The 16,607-nt window shown below is 39.7% G+C and overlaps 1 non-coding gene across 1 annotated transcript; it reads right to left on the bottom strand.

Annotated features, from left to right (window-relative positions):
• Positions 1-6,647: 6,647 nt before the first annotated feature.
• LOC120106784 (small nucleolar RNA R71) lies at positions 6,648-6,753 on the bottom strand. The gene has a single exon (XR_005508816.2). It is a non-coding gene; the product is annotated as a small nucleolar RNA R71 (small nucleolar RNA).
• Positions 6,754-16,607: the final 9,854 nt, after the last annotated feature.

Raw genomic sequence — 16,607 nt, 5'->3', positions numbered from 1 at the left:
AAACACTTTGTGATCCCGTGGGACGAAAAATTGTATCCTAATGACTCTTAAGGATATCCATTAAAACGAGCACTAATTGTCCTATCCTCTAACTTGTCCGCCTATTGTCGCTTGACTTGGGCCGGACATCCCCAAATCTTAAGATAACCAAGATTCAGCTTCTTACCATGTCATATCTCATACGGTGTGGTAGAAATAAACTTTAGAGGGAACTCTATTCAATAAGTAAATAGCTAAAAATAGGGTATCTCTCTGAAGAAACAAGGGTAAATCAGTGAAACTCATCATGGACCTGATCATATCCAATAGGATCTGATTCCTCCTTTCTAACACCCCATTGAGCTAAGGTGTGCCAGGAGGGGTCCATTATGAAATTATACCATTCTCCTTGAGATAATCATGGAACTCTCCATTAATGTGTTCACCTCCTCGATCCGACGAAGAACCTTAATGAGTTTTTTTGTTTGTTTTTCTACTTCATATCTGAACTCTTTGAACTTTTCAAAAGCTTTAGATTTGTGTCTCATACGCATATCCATACCGTGAGTAATCATCGGTAAATGAAGTAAAAATTATGACCCCTAGCCTGCACATCAAATGGGCCACACACGTCAGTGTGTACTAGGGTAAGTATTTCAGTGGACCTCTTCCCATGTCCTACAAAGGGTAATTTGGCCATCTTTCCTTGAAGGCAGGATTCACAAATTGGATATGACTCGAAAGTCAATGAGCTAGAAGCCCATGTTTCTCCAATTTGTTTATTCTATCTTCTCCTAAATGGCCAAGCCTGAGGTGCCACAAATAGTTTAGATTTATCTCATTTCAAGATCTTTTGGATCCTATGGTACTCACTATTTGCTCAGATAATTTCACAGATACATCCAAATGTAAGTGATAGAGACTGTCAATCATAAAATCATGTGGAACTAATTTATTTCTCAAATAAATGGAACAACAATCTTATACAAATCTTTCTGTGCCAAACAAGATATAGAAATCAAATTTCTGCTAACAGCAAGTAACAGTTCTAAGTATCCTGAGCATATTTGACATACCTTCTTAAGGTGTGTCACCCTTTCATGCTTTTTATGCTTTCCATGTATGTAGGACAATTCCTCTTCTAATGGCCGTACATAATGCAATGGAAATACTTTTCCTTGCAATCAGCCTTTTTCTTGAAACTTTCTTACCTGGCCTTTTCTCCGTCTTCCGCTTCTTCGCAGGCTTCTTCTTCTTCTTCTAGGTAGACTCTCCCTTGGACGTAGAAGCCAACTCGACAGCGAGAACTATGCTCCTTAAACTCTTCAAGATCCCTAAGGTAGTTACCAATTTATTTAACAATTCTGTTTTGGTGCATACAGTCTTGTTCATATGATAGTTTACTATAAACTGTTCATATGAAGCTGGAAGGGTTTGCGGGATCAAATCCGTTTGCAATTCCTTATGCATGGTCATGCTGAGCTTCTCAAGCTCTTCTAAGCCCTTTATCATGGTCAAACCATGATCATGGACGGACTACCCTTCGCGTATCTTAGCTTTGAAGAGCCTTTTGGATACTTCAAACCATGTTACGCGACTCTGTTCACCCTACAACTCTTGCAGGTGATTCAATATGTCCCTGGCAGTCTTCATGTTCTCATGCCATTATGTAGCACATAACTTTATTGTCATCGTTCGTCTACTTGTCATGCATCTTACGCTGATCAGTGATCGGACAAACTGGTAGCACAGGAATGTCATGGTCTAGCATATACCCTAATTTCTCACAATTCAAAACTATTTTGAAATTGCTGAGCGAGTCTTTATAATTGAGTTTGGTCAAACAGTTGTTCTTTAGGATATGAGTTAAGAGTTTGGAAGCTAACTTTATAATCCTCAGAGAGTAAAAATTCTAGTTAAAATTTTGCACTTGAACTCTATTTGTTTTAGGGACATTTAAAACAAACACCTCCCACTATTTTCTCGAATCTCTTACACTCCTCCGGTAGAGAAACGAAAACCTGCGACTCTAGGTTTCAAGTGGGGTGCTATGGTCCCACCAATTTACATGTCACCTCACCTAACAGTTATTGGTGACATATAAACGATGAGTGTACAATTCCTTGTACAATGCTTCTCAAGCAAGTTGTAGCCAACTTGGTCTCCAAGTCATAAGGACCTCACCTAACAGTTATTGGCCCCGTTTCTTGGTTAAGTCAGACCCATCATATATCCCGCAGAAATAAAGTTGTCATTGGGTCCTCACCTAACAGTTATTAGAGCCCAACCCCATCTTTACTCCCACTACATCTCATGTCAATAGAGAGGTCCAGTCCCCCGATGCAACTTGCCCACTGGATCCAGCCGAGACAAATCAATGCCGGAAAGACTTAGCAGCTCTACTACGGTGGAAGACCTCTAGACTTAATATTAGGTAATCTAGTCTTAGTGATTCCAACTTTGAGCTTTTCATAGGTGATAATCGATCAATTGGCCAGGTAAGCAGGTGGGAGGCTCCCCTTACTCAAAGAGTAAGATCCTAATTAAGTAACCACCTTTAATGCTTTCCTAGATACCAATTAGAACAATTAATCAAATATGGCTAGCTCAATGTATCATTCACTCTCGACTGATTGAGGAGGTTTTAATCGATTTAGGTTTCGATTAGGGTTTACATCTTATGTAAATATGAAACTCCTTTCATATGTTATGCGTTTATATCTTATGTAAATGACATATTTGTTTAGGTTTATATCCAATGTGAACATGAAACCCTTTCATATGTTACGTGTTTACATCTTATGTAAATGACATATTAGTTTAGGTTTACATCTTATGTAAATAACCTAACCTATTTGGGTTTTATTTACATCCCATGTAAACATTGCTTAGCATATATATACATCTCATGCATATATTAATTTTCTTTTTAAGCACAATCCTAAACAAAATTATCCTTTAATAAACATGATTCTATGATTTGATCATATCTTATGCATATCATGAAAATATCAATTTCCTTTTAAGCCTAGGCATAAATAGAAATTTATCTTTTATTATCATGAATCTTTAATTGAATCTTATCACATACTTCTTATGTAATTTCAGATCTGGAAATTTTAATTAAATATGCCATCAACTGAAATTCTGATCATGCAAGATATGATTTTAATTATTGTAATCTCATTGTAATTAAAATTAATCATACAAGATCTAGATTTTCCAAACAAAAATCTGCATGCTGAAATCTGAAATTTCAGCACGCAGAAATTTCAGCAAGCATATAAATTTTTCAGATCTAAATTAAATCCTAATCAAGTCTATCAATTTTAATTTAAATCTCATAAATGTGGCTCAGATACTGATAAGTGCTAAATAATGTATAAATTAACCTACTTTACCTAGCACTTATTATTATTTTTATGCACAAACTTTGGATTTAAACATAGGAAAATGTGTTTCATTTATCATTAGACAAATTATTCAAGTTTGATTGATTTTTTTTATATTAATCTAGTCTAATGTGTGCAGGTCAAGTCACCCCATTCACGAATTAGTCCCAATCAGTTCCATGTGTGGATTGCTTTCTCCCACATGTGCATGAAGCTATCCATTCCTTTGTCCACGTCATATTTCCCCGTGTGCACCAAGCTTCCCAACCTAGCAAAACAGAGGCCTCTCCCATTTTCTCCACATGTCCAAACTTCCTCTATTTCAGATTCAGGACCAAGCCCTTCCAACCTACCCGAGTGGACCCCAACCACCTTTCAAAACAAATAATAATAATAATAATAATAATAAATATATATATATATAATATATAAATATATATAATAACTCTCACGCATTCATCTCCCACATCATATTTACTCTCTTCCCCTCCCTGTTTTGGAACATACCGAGTGATCCCCTCCGCATCCTCCCCCGCACGATCAAAGGAATTCCTCCCAGCATCGTCGTCTTCTCCTAATCCTCCTAGATCACTCCCTTCCGTTTACAGCCGCAGCATCCCAGACCGGCCGCTCGTCCCGGCGCGTTCACAGCAGGATAAAATTTCCACTGTTCATCTTCTTCCTCCCGCGGTGGATCACGGCCGAGAATCGAGTCGCCACCCGATGATTCTCCCGTTCCAGCCACGAGTCCCACGCGGTGCAGCCAGCGACCAGATCTCCCACCTCTTCTTCCGCCCGTGACGCCTCCGACCCAGCAATCGCCCATCACCCGAGCATCTGCGACGTCTTCCCTTCCGGATTCATTCCTAGCACCAAGCCGTGATCGGCTCCCAACAGCCGGTAACCCAGCTCGGCATCCATCTCCAGCTCTGTCCCCATCTTCTCCGAGATCCAGACATTCCGCATCATCCTCCCATCGATCCCGCGGCCATCTCATCTTCTTCCGTCCACCTCCCGTCGATCCAGCGGCCAGCTCCATTTTCGGCCATCTACAATCAATCCGGCGCTCCACAAATCACTCCCAAGATCCAGCCATTCCACGGATTAACGCCCTTCATCCTCTATAAAAGGAGGAGGGTGGCTATCGGCTTGGGAGAGCTCGGTTGAGAAAACAGGGGAGACCCCCTATTTCGGTGAAAAGAAGAAGAAAACCGAGAGGGAAGAAGAGAAAAAGAAATAAAAAAAGAGAGAAAGGAGGGGGAAAGAGAATAGTTTTGGATATTTTGGGAATAATGGGAGGTGATCAATTTTATTTGAAGATGGGAGGTCGTCCGGAAGCCATGCGCAGCTAAACGTCTAGTCTAGGGCTGGATGAAGCCCTAGCAATGTATTAGGGCATTGTAGTTCTTATTTTTTTTATTATTTTGGAGCTTGTTTAAATTCTTATTTTTAATGAAATATTCCTTTATGATATTTAAACTTTGAGCATGCTAGTTACTAATCATGTTTGCTAAAGTAGTTTAAGATGATCCATGCCTAGGAAGATGAAGTGTGCTGCATCCTAAATTAGCATACTTAGGTAGACACTTCATGCTACACCGAAGATGGATCTTCCTAACACTCTTTATGCTTTTATTTTAAAAGGCTTGTAGCCAATTTGCATGCCTCTCCAAAAGATAAAAATTAAGAACACAGTCCCTAATGCAATGCTACGCGGTGGATTCCAAACCCTAGATCTATCTACTTTGATAAATTTCAATTCGTTCTCATAGATTAATTTAGTTAAATCAAGTTAGCAAATTCTTCTTCGTGATTTATTTTTAAAAGAAAAATAACTTGTCTCCAATCCCTGTGGACCGACACCCGTAATCACTATCCTACAGGATACATGCTATTGCGTGGTTTATTTTTGAAATTGAAAGAACCGATCAATTTTTGGCGCCGTTGCCGAGGATTGCTTGCATAGTTATTTTTCCTATCATTAAAAAAAAATAAATTAAAAAAAATTTAAAATATATATATAGCTAAAATAAAAATATTTTCTATTGTTGTTACTTTTCTTATCTTTTTTTTCTCTCTTACTAATTTTTAATTTCCCTTTTGGTATTATTTGTTCAGGAATCGAAGAGAAAATCTGGGCTATCAAAAAGGAATGCTTTAGAGGTTTGCTTAAAAAAAAAAAATTGCTGGGAAAATTCCCTTTGGTAACTTCTAAACTTTTTTTTTATTTAAATTGATTATTAGCTTGAAATTTTATGGTGATTATTTGATTTTAATTTCAGCAAAAGTGTGAATGCATGCTTGATACACATACACAAATTAATCCGCACATAGTAAGGGCAATCACCCCAACAAGATAAGAGCCAGATTTCATCATCGGACTCTTGCCCAACTTAGGTGAACTCAATCGCACATAGTGTCAGCTTAATTAAAATCAATTAGACGTTGGCTCCTAGGGACATTCGAGCTCAATAGGACGAAGATCACCGAAAGTTGCACCAATTTCGCTCTGTGGCTTAGTTGATATCTAGGCAAGCTTTGTCCCTATAAGGAAGACAGTTCATCTGTTCGAGGCAAGTGGGTTTTAAGTGAGACCTTTGCGAACGCATCGTGACCCCTCCACTTACCTGGGAGCTTACCTGGTCAACTCGGTTCATTAGACCGGATTGGAGGCTTAGGTGCCCTCTTCAAACCAGTTAGGAGTTGTCGAGTGATTTTAGGACAAATACAAGGATTGATGTGTTTATCTTTTATTGCATGCTTGACTGATCAAGTACTAGTATATGCAAGGGAGTCGTTCTAGAGTATGTGACCTATTACCTTTTGACCCTGAAATAGAACGGACCCTTAGGAATATTCGAGCTGAGATCAGAACATTAGAATCATTCCCACCTCCTGAGATGGCTGAAGAACAACCCAAACTCCTGAGGGAGTACTTTACTCCCACCATTTACACTTCCCTATCTTGCATTCGATTACCTGAGGTAGCAGCGGTACAATATGAAATAAAGTCTAGTGTGATCCAAATGCTCCCATCTTTTTATGGGCTCACCAATGAAGACCCATATAAACACCTAGATGAATTCCTTGAGATTTGCACCACTGTCAAGATTCAGAACTTCACTGATGATGCTCTGAAACTTAGATTATTTCCCTTCTTCCTTAAAGATAGAGCCAAACAATGGCTGAATTCTTTAGAAGCCAACTCGATTCGTTCTTGGGATCAAATGCAACAAGAATTTCTTAAAAAATACTTTCCCATAGGAAGAACGAACCAATTTAGACGTGCCATTACAAGCTTCTCCCAAACTGAGGGAGAAGAATTTCATGAAACTTGGGAGAGATTTCGGGACCTAATTCGTAAATGCCCTCATCATCAAATACCTAAGTGACAGCTAGTGCAATGTTTCTATGACGGATTGATTGAACGAAATCGTCAGATGATCGATGCTGCATGCGGGGGGACTTTCATGCTTCGAAATGAGCATGAAGCATGGCAATTATTTGAAAATCTTAATGAAAACTCCCTCCACCATGCTTCCTGTTCTCGTCAAGCAACCCCGAGTTCTCAAAGAAAAGGGACCATTTGTGAAATAAGTCATTCCATGGACCTGTCTAGCATGGTAGATGCATTGTCCCATAAGATTGATCAATTGATGATAGGAGGATATATTGTTAGCTCTTCCCAAGCACAAGTGTGTGCTATCTGTTCTAGCCCATCGCACCCTATTCATGAGTGCCCCTCAGCACCCCAATTTCCCGAACTCGTACAAGAATACATCAATGCTGCCCAAACACAACCCAGACCGGGTAATGACCCATTTTCCAATACATATAACCCGGGATGGCGGAATTATCCAAATTTTTCTTGGAGGCAGCAAGCTTCGAATAATGCCCAACCCTACTCCCAAAATTTTCATCTCTACCGTCCCTCAACTCAATTTCAACACCCTCCTCCTCCAACCCAAAGAAATACAGCCTTTGAGGAGAAAGTGTTGACTGCCCTTCAAGGTTTGGAGGCAAACACACAACTATTGCACTCTCACACGCAATCAATTGCTAAGCTAGAATCCCAAATGGGTCAACTAGCCAATGCATTAAACAAGCGAGAGGAAGGTAAGTTTCCAAGTCAACCAATGAGTAATCCTAGGGGACAATACGTGGTTCAAGAAACTTGACTAAATCATGAGCAAGCCAATGCTTTGACTACCCTAAGGAGTGGACGTATAATAGAAAATAAGATTGGGGAGGGTAACAATAAGGAAGATGAAGAAGAGGAGAGGAATATATCACATGAAAACCTAAAACCTTCTTCAGCTAGTCCACCATCTGCCACAACCCACATTCCAAAGGCTCCATTCCCTGAAGCACTTAATGCACCCTCTCCCTTTGGCAAGAAGGGAACTTCATTAGAAGAGATGATGGAGGTCTTCAAACAAGTTAAAATCAACCTCCCACTCCTTGATGCCATCAAACAAGTTCCCTCCTATGCCAAATTTCTCAAAGACCTTTGCACCCAAAAGTGGAAATCTAGGACACATGTGCCTAAAAAGATCCTCCTAACTGAGCAGGTAAGTTCCATTCTCCAACACAACACCCCTCCAAAGTTCAAAGATCCTGGTGCTCCCACTATTTCCTGTGTCATAGGAAATAACTCCATCGACCGAGCACTTTTAGATCTAGGGGCAAGTGTAAATCTTCTACCCTATTTAGTCTATGAAAAATTTGGGATAGGTGAATTAAAACCTACCTCGGTGTCTTTACAATTGGCTGATCGATCTGTGAAGATACCACGGAGGATGATTGAAGATGTTCTTGTCAAGGTAGACAAATTCTATTTTCCAGTAGATTTTATTATCCTTGACATGGAACATGTGCCCAACCTAAAAAAACAAATCCCTGTGATTCTTGATCGTTCCTTTTTAGCGACAGCCAATGCATGTATCAACTGTAGAACTGGGGCAATGAATATATCATTTGGGAACATGAAAATTAAGTTGAATGTGTTTCATGCCACTGACCAACATGTGAGGGAAGACGAGTGTTGCCTAATTGATGAAATGGATGATCTTGTAGAGGAAGCCCTTCCCTATATCTTAGCAGATGACCCCCTAGAGGCATGCTTGGCCCATTTTGACATTGACAACTTTGACATAGACAAGACCATAGAAGAAGTCAACATCTTACTCGACAATCAATCTCCCATGAGTTCCCTTCCTTGGAAGATCCGACCTGAACCTCTTCCACCCATTGCTAGCACACCACTTTGTCCTTCCATTGATTCTCCACCTAAACTTGAGTTGAAGTCACTTCCGACAAATCTTAAGTATGCCTTTTTAGGATCAGAAGATAGCCTCCCTGTAATCATCGCAGCCAACTTATCTACTGAATAGGAGGATAAACTTTTAAGGGTACTAGAAGAGAATAAACATGCCATAGGATGGTCTGTAGCCGATTTGAAAGGGGTTGACCCCTCCATATGCATGCATCGAATCCATCTCGAAGATGATGCAAAGCCCACCCGAGAAATGCAAAGAAGACTCTATCCTAACATGAAGGAGGTGGTCAAGAAAGAAGTGGTGAAGTTACTAGATGTCAGAATCATCTACCCAATTTCTGATAGTAAGTGGGTGAGTCCGACACAAGTGGTACCCAAGAAATCAGGTATCACTGTGGTTGAAAATACGGAAGGAGAATTGATACAAACACGCACAACCACGAGTTAGCGCGTGTGCATTGACTACAGGAAACTTAATTCAATGACTAGGAAGGACCATTTCCCTCTACCTTTCATAGATCAAATTTTGGAACGGTTGGCTGGTCAAGTACCTGTTTACCCAGACGATCAAGAGAAAACTACTTTTACTTGCCCATTTGGGACATTTGCATATAGGAGGATGCCTTTTGGATTATGCAATGCACCCGCAACTTTTCAATGATGCATGATGGCCATTTTTTCAGATATGGTGAAAAACTTTCTAGAAGTGTTCATTGATGATTTCTCAGTTTTTGGCCTATCCTTTGACGATTGTCTGGACAATTTGACCTTAGTTTTGAAAAGATGTAAGGAGACCAACCTAGTATTAAGTTGGGAAAAGAGCCATTTCATGGTTCAAGAAGGCATAGTTTTAGGACACGTCGTGTCCAAGAGGGGCATTGAAGTAGATAAAGCCAAAGTCGATCTTATTTCCAATCTCCCTCCACCTAAAACTGTGAAACAAATCCGATCATTCCTTGGCCATGCTGGTTTCTACTGTCGCTTCATTTAGGATTTCAGTAAGATTTCCAAACCCTTATGCAATCTTCTTGCCAAGGACACTCCCTTTGTCTTTGATAAAGTATGCGAGGAGGCATTTGAAAATCTTCACTCGAAATTGACCACTGCACCTATCATACGGCCTCCTAATTGGACCCTTCCATTTGAATTAATGTGTGATGCATCCGACTATGCAATTGGGGCAGTTTTAGGGCAACGGCTAGATAAAGTACCTCATGTCATCTACTACGCTAGTAAAGCACTCTCAGATGCACAATTGAACTACACCACCACTAAGAAAAAATTGCTAGCTGTAGTATTTGCGCTAGACAAGTTTCGATCTTACCTATTAGGATCCAAGGTTACCGTATTTACTGATCATGCTGCCCTTCGACACCTTCTTGCAAAGAAGGACACCAAACCCCGTCTAATTCGATGGATTCTTTTACTACAAGAATTTGACCTAGAAATTCGTGACAAGAAAGGAACTGCAAATGTCGTAGCAGACCACTTATCTAGGATTCTTCTTGAGCCCTCTAAGAATACCTCATCCTTACATGATGCTTTCCCAGATGAACAATTATTTGAGGTACAAGGAATAAAAACACCATGGTTTGCAAACATAGTAAATTACCTGGCCATAGGATGAATTTCTGATGATTGGTCAACTCAAGACAAGAACCGATTCTTTTCACAAGTGAAATTCTATTATTGGGATGATCCCGATCTATTCAAGTATTGTCCCGATCAAGTAATCCGTCGATGTGTCCCCGAATGCGAATTTCAAAGTATTCTTTCATTCCGCCATTCATAAGCTTGTGGGGGACATTTTGGGGGTAGAAAAACTGCAGCAAAAGTTTTACAGAGTGGATTTTATTGGCCCACTCTTTTTAAAGATGCCCATAACTTTTGCCAAACTTGTGAACGATGCCAACAGATGGGTACCATCTTCCGTAGAGATATGATGCCTCTCAATCCTATTTTAATTGTAGAAATCTTTGACGTCTGAGGAATTGACTTTATGGGCCCTTTCCCACCATCTTTTGGTTTCGAATACATTCTAGTAGGGGTTGATTATGTCTCAAAATGGGTAGAAGCTGTCGCCACTAAAACTAATGACCATAAGGTTGTGGTTAAATTTTTACATGAAAATATCTTTTGTCGTTTTGGCACACCCAGAGCCATCATCAGTGATGGGGGATCTCATTTTTGCAACCGGTCTTTCGAGGCTTTGGTTCGCAAATATAACATCACCCACAAAGTTGCTACCCCATACTATCCCCAAATGAGTGGACAAGTCGAGGTGTCCAATAGGGAGTTAAAACACATCTTAGAGAAAACGGTACGTCCCGATAGAAAAGATTGGTCTCAAAGGATAAATGATGCTCTCTGGGCATACCGTACTGCCTACAAAACTCCTATTGGCATGTCCCCCTACCGATTAGTTTTTGGAAAAGCTTGTCACTTACCGGTAGAACTTGAACATAGAGCTTTCTGGGCTATCAAAAAGTTTAACTTAGACATGGCAGCAGCTGGTCCTAACCGAAAACTCCAACTAAGTGAACTTGAAGAGTTGCGCAATGAGGCCTATGAAAATGCTAAAATTTATAAAGCAAGGATTAAGGCTTTTCATGATAAAAACATTAACCGTAAGTCCTTCGAACCTGGTCAAAATGTTTGGCTATTCAATTCCAAGTTGCGACTCTTTCCGGGTAAACTTCGCTCTAGGTGGGATAGACCATTCGTAGTAAAAAAGGTTTCTCCTTGTGGTGTAGTAGAGATCCAACACCTCAATGGTGGACATGTTTTAAAAGTCAATGGCCAAAGATTAAAACCTTATGTGGACTGTGTTGCCAACGGGCAATTGATCGAATCCCTTAATTTGACGAACCTTGTTTATCAAAATAATTAAGGATCCACTGTGTCTGGCTGAAGACAATAAACTTAGCGCTTGTTGGGAGGCAACCCAATTCTTTTAATTTTCTTTAACATTGAGGACAATGTTAGGTTTAGGTTTGGGGGTATATTTTTAAATATTTTTAATCATTTTTGTTTTGTTTGCATCTCTTGCATTCGTTTTCACTTCACAATGTCAGGTTTAGGTTTGGGGGTATTCATCTTGATTTTCATCCAAAAAAAAAAGAAAAAAATATAAAAAAATGTGTGTTCATTTTTATTTTTTATAAAATAATAATAAATAATAATAATAATAAAAATTTAAATTTTTTTTTGTTTTTTTAAAAAAAAACTAATTTCTATACATTTATGCGAGAATGATAAATACACAAGGTATATAAAATCTAAAAAGCCCAATGACTAGCCGGAAGTCATACAAATTTAAGTTCTTTTTATTAAGTCTCTCTTAGGGAGTTGTAAGCTAATTAATACTTTGAAATTTCACTACACACTGGCCGACCCTTCTAAGGTCTAGGCTCGACAATATGTTGATAGTATAGTAGCCACCTTGGACCCTGATGAATCATATTTATCGAATCCAAAAAAAAAAAAATCATCAATAAAAATAGATTTAGTCAGGAACATTGAAAAGGGCTATCTATTGTCAAAGGTCAAATGGGCTTGTGATAAGGACTCCGAGCATAAGTCCGTAGGGGAGTCTCGATGCTCGACACCTTATGCCAACTGGTGTGAGAGTTGTCGACTGATTGCTCATTACACGGAGAAATCACCATAAGAGTAAAAGTGCATAATTTATATATTTAAAAAAAAAACTCTGTATTGACCTTGAAAAAGATAATAGTGTGAAAGCCGTCGTTGTAAAAATTCGAGTAAACTGGAATATTACAGATAAAGCCCGTGAGGTACTAAAGTAAACATCCATAACTCTCGAAATTCTGCAGATAAGATGATTTTGAATCAGTGAGCAGGTTCTTTCGACCAATCCTTGGAAACTACTAGTATTAGCAATATTTTGGAGATTCGAACCCTTAGATTGTGTACGGTCCAGATTTCACCGAGCACTCCAGTATAAATGAGTCTTACAACTTCCTAAACGGAAACTTAATGACTTTAACTTAGATTGCATACTAACCTAGAATTTGGGCTGACTTAGTAAATAAAACCGTGTGAGCTTTGAAATTCTTATCATTTATGTATCTTAAATTAGATTTTTATAATAATAATAAAAAAAGAGTTTTTGAAAATCTTAGCTAGTATGCATTTGGAATTTAATCTTCATAGATCAATCGATCTAAAAAAATAAAAAAAATAAAAAAAATAAAAAAAATAAAAATAAAAAAATAAAAAAAATATATAATAATAAAAAAATTAAATGATTTATTTTAAGATTGAAGTTTGTGGGTATCTTCACTGGAAACCCTCATGAGACTATAACTCGTCCACTAGGATAACCTAGAGGTTTAAAGCCTTGTTGCATATAGTAAATGCAATCGCGATGCCTGCGAAAGTGAGTTAGAGTTTTTCTTTTGTAATTCTATTTTGCTCGAGGACTAGCAAAATGTAGGTTTGGGGGTGTGATAAGTGCTAAATAATGTATAAATTAACCTACTTTACCTAGCACTTATTATTATTTTTATGCACAAACTTTGGATTTAAACATAGGAAAATGTGTTTCATTTATCATTAGACAAATTATTCAAGTTTGATTGATTTTTTTTATATTAATCTAGTCTAATGTGTGCAGGTCGAGTCACCCCATTCACGAATTAGTCCCAATCAGTTCCATGTGTGGATTGCTTTCTCCCACATGTGCATGAAGCTATCCATTCCTTTGTCCATGTCATATTTCTCCGTGTGCACTAAGCTTCCCAACCTAGCAAAACAAAGGCCTCTCCCATTTTCTCCACATGTCCAAACTTCCTCTATTTCAGATTCAGGACCAAGCCCTTCCAACCTACCCAAGTGGAGCCCAACCACCTTTCAAAACAAATAATAATAATAATAAAAATAAAAAATATATATATATAAAATATATAAATATATATAATAACTCTAACGCATTCATCTCCCACATCATATTTACTCTCTTCCCCTCCCTGTTTTGGAACATACCGAGTGATCCCCTCCGCATCCTCCCCCGCGCGATCAAAGGAATTCCTCCCAGCATCGTCGTCTTCTCCTAATCTTCCCAGATCACTCCCTTCCGTTTATAGCCGCAGCATCCCAGACCGGCCGCTCGTCCTAGCCCGTTTACAGCAGGATAAAATCTCCACTGTTCATCTTCTTCCTCCCGCGGTGGATCACGGCCGAGAATCGAGTCGCCACCCGATGATTCTCCCGTTCCAACCACGAGTCCCACGTGGTGCAGCCAGCGACCGGATCTCCCGCCTCTTCTTCCGCCCGTGACGCCTCCGACCCAGCAATCGCCCAGCACCCGAGCATCTGCGACGTCTTCCCTTCCAGATTCATTCCTAGCACCAAGCCGTGATCGGCTCCCAACAGCCGGTAACCCAGCTCGGCATCCATCTCCAGCTCTGTCCCCGTCTTCTCCGAGATCCAGACATTCCGCATCAGCCTCCCATCGATCCCGCGGCCATCTCATCTTCTTCCGTCCACCTCCCGTCGATCCAGCGGCCAGCTCCATTTCCGGCCATCTACAATCAATCCGGCGCTCCACGAATTCTCCTAAGATCCAGCCATTCCACAGATTAACGCCCTTCATCCTCTATAAAAGGAGGAGGGTGGCCATCGGCTTGGGAGAGCTCGGTTGAGAAAACAGGGGAGACCCCCTGTTTCGGTGAAAAGAAGAAGAAAACCAAGAGGAAAGAAGAGAAAAAGAAATAAAAAAAAGAGAGAAAGGAGGGGGAAAGAGAATAGTTTTGGATATTTTGGGAATAATGGGAAGTGATCAATTTCATTTGAAGATGGGAGGTCGTCCGGAAGCCATGCGCAGCTAAACGTCTAGTCTAGGGCTGGATGAAGCCCTAGCAATGTATCAGGGCATTGTAGTTCTTATTTTTTTTTATTATTTTGGAGCTTGTTTAAATTCTTATTTTCAATGAAATATTCCTTTATGATATTTAAACTTTGAGCATGCTAGTTACTAATCATGTTTGCTAAAGTAGTCTAAGATGATCTATGCCTAGGAAGATGAAGTGTGCTGCATCCTAGATTAGCATACTTAGATAGACACTTCATGCTACACCGAAGATGGATCTTCCTAACACTCTTTATGTTTTTATTTTAAAAGGCTTGTAGCCAATTTGCATGCCTCTCCAAAAGATAAAAATTAAGAACACAGTCCCTAATGCAATGCTACGCGGTGGATTCCAAACCCTAGATCTATCTACTTTGATAAATTTTAATTCGTACTCATAGATTAATTTAGTTAAATCAAGTTAGCAAATTCTTCTTCGTGATTTATTTTTAAAAGAAAAATAACATGTCTCCAATCCCTGTGGACCGACACCCGTAATCACTATCCTACAGGATACGTGCTATTGCGTGGTTTATTTTTGAAATTGAAAGAACCGATCAGATACCACTGTCGGGTTACCCACGCACGCGTTGCAACGATCGCAGCGGAAAGACACGCGCGGGGTCGTTCATCTTATGAACGTCCCTAGGAACGTAGATTTCAAAAAAATTCGGAGTTCTCTAACTCAGAAGATTATAAAATCTAAAGGATAGATTAAAATTAATTACTTGATTAATTTTCAGATCTACAAAAATAATCGTAAAGATTAAATCTTTACCTTTGAGCGGGTAGATCTTCACCGCTATCTGATGACCGTGGAAATTGGGTTCGTTTGAAGCCGCACAAGCGTCCGGCCTCTACGGGTATCCACACGAAGATCTGGATCGATCAAGATCATGATCTCACCGAGGTGCTAGCTCCCTTGCAGAGATCCCTCTTTGATGGTTGGAACTCCTCCAAGCAATCAACTCTTGATTGCTTCCAAGAGGAAGAAGAAGGAGAAAGAAGAAACACTTTCTCGCCTTTCCTTTACCATGGATGAAGAAGGAGGGAAGAGAGGAACACCTTCCTCTCTTTATTTTCTTCCATGTAGCTGACCAAGAGGAGGAAGAAGACTCCATGCTTGCTGCCCCTCTTTATGCCTTGCGGATGGAAGAAGAAGAAGGGAGAGATGGAGGCCGCTCGCCTAAAAAGAACCACCAAGAATAATCCCAAGGGGGGCTGCCCCCCTTTTTATTCCTTTTCTTTGAAGCCCTAGGCATGGACTCCTCCTAGAAGTTAGGAGGAGCCGCACCAAAGTTTTGCCAAAATGGGTCTCGCGACCCGGGCATCCGGGATGCGAGTCCCGTCCATCCGGGTCGCGCATCCCGGCCATCCGGCATGCGGATTCCGGGAGCATCCGAGGAAGGGAGGGGGAAGAGCCCCTTCCTTCTAATCCTAATCAAATTAGGATTTAGGTGGTCCTTAGTTCATTGAATCCTAATCTAAGTAGGAACCAATTAGTCTCCCTTTTTGATTCACATGAATCCTAATCTAATTAGGAGTCATCTTTATCTATTGGACCAAAATTAATTAGGACTCTAGGAATTCTAATCAAATTAGGACTCATATAATTTTAGTTCTAATCCAATTAGGACTTTTAGGAATTCTACTCCAAGTAGGACTCTAATAATTTGAAGTCCTAATCTAATTAGAACTCTAGGAGTCCTACTTCAAGTAGGACTCTTGAACCTTATCAAATAAGATCGAGTCCAATTAATTAAGTCCAATTGATTCAATCAAATTGCAATCCAATTGCAATTAATTTCTTCTTCAACTCACTAACTCTTAGTGGGTTAAACCAATTATCAATCAAATTGACAAATATAAATTATTGTGATTCCAAATTACAATCCAACCATTAGATCAATCAGATCCTCTATTGTGTGTGACCCCATAGGTTCTATTCTGTCTGGTAGTGAGATATATTGTGATCCCTATCACAATATCATTGAAACTCCTTTCAATGGGTTGGAATAATTCCAACTCTTCTCATTCGGATTCACTGATCATTAAGTGAATGCCTCTGAGTCTCACAATCCACCAG

The sequence above is a fragment of the Phoenix dactylifera genome, chromosome 14 (genome assembly GCF_051530095.1).
Source record: "Phoenix dactylifera cultivar Ajwa chromosome 14, Ajwa_hap1_PhDact_Kaust_v1.1, whole genome shotgun sequence".
In the NCBI taxonomy this organism is placed as follows: Eukaryota; Viridiplantae; Streptophyta; class Magnoliopsida; order Arecales; family Arecaceae; genus Phoenix; species Phoenix dactylifera.
The sequence above is the reverse complement of the archived record's forward strand: the minus strand, read 5'-3'. Positions and strand labels throughout refer to the sequence as shown.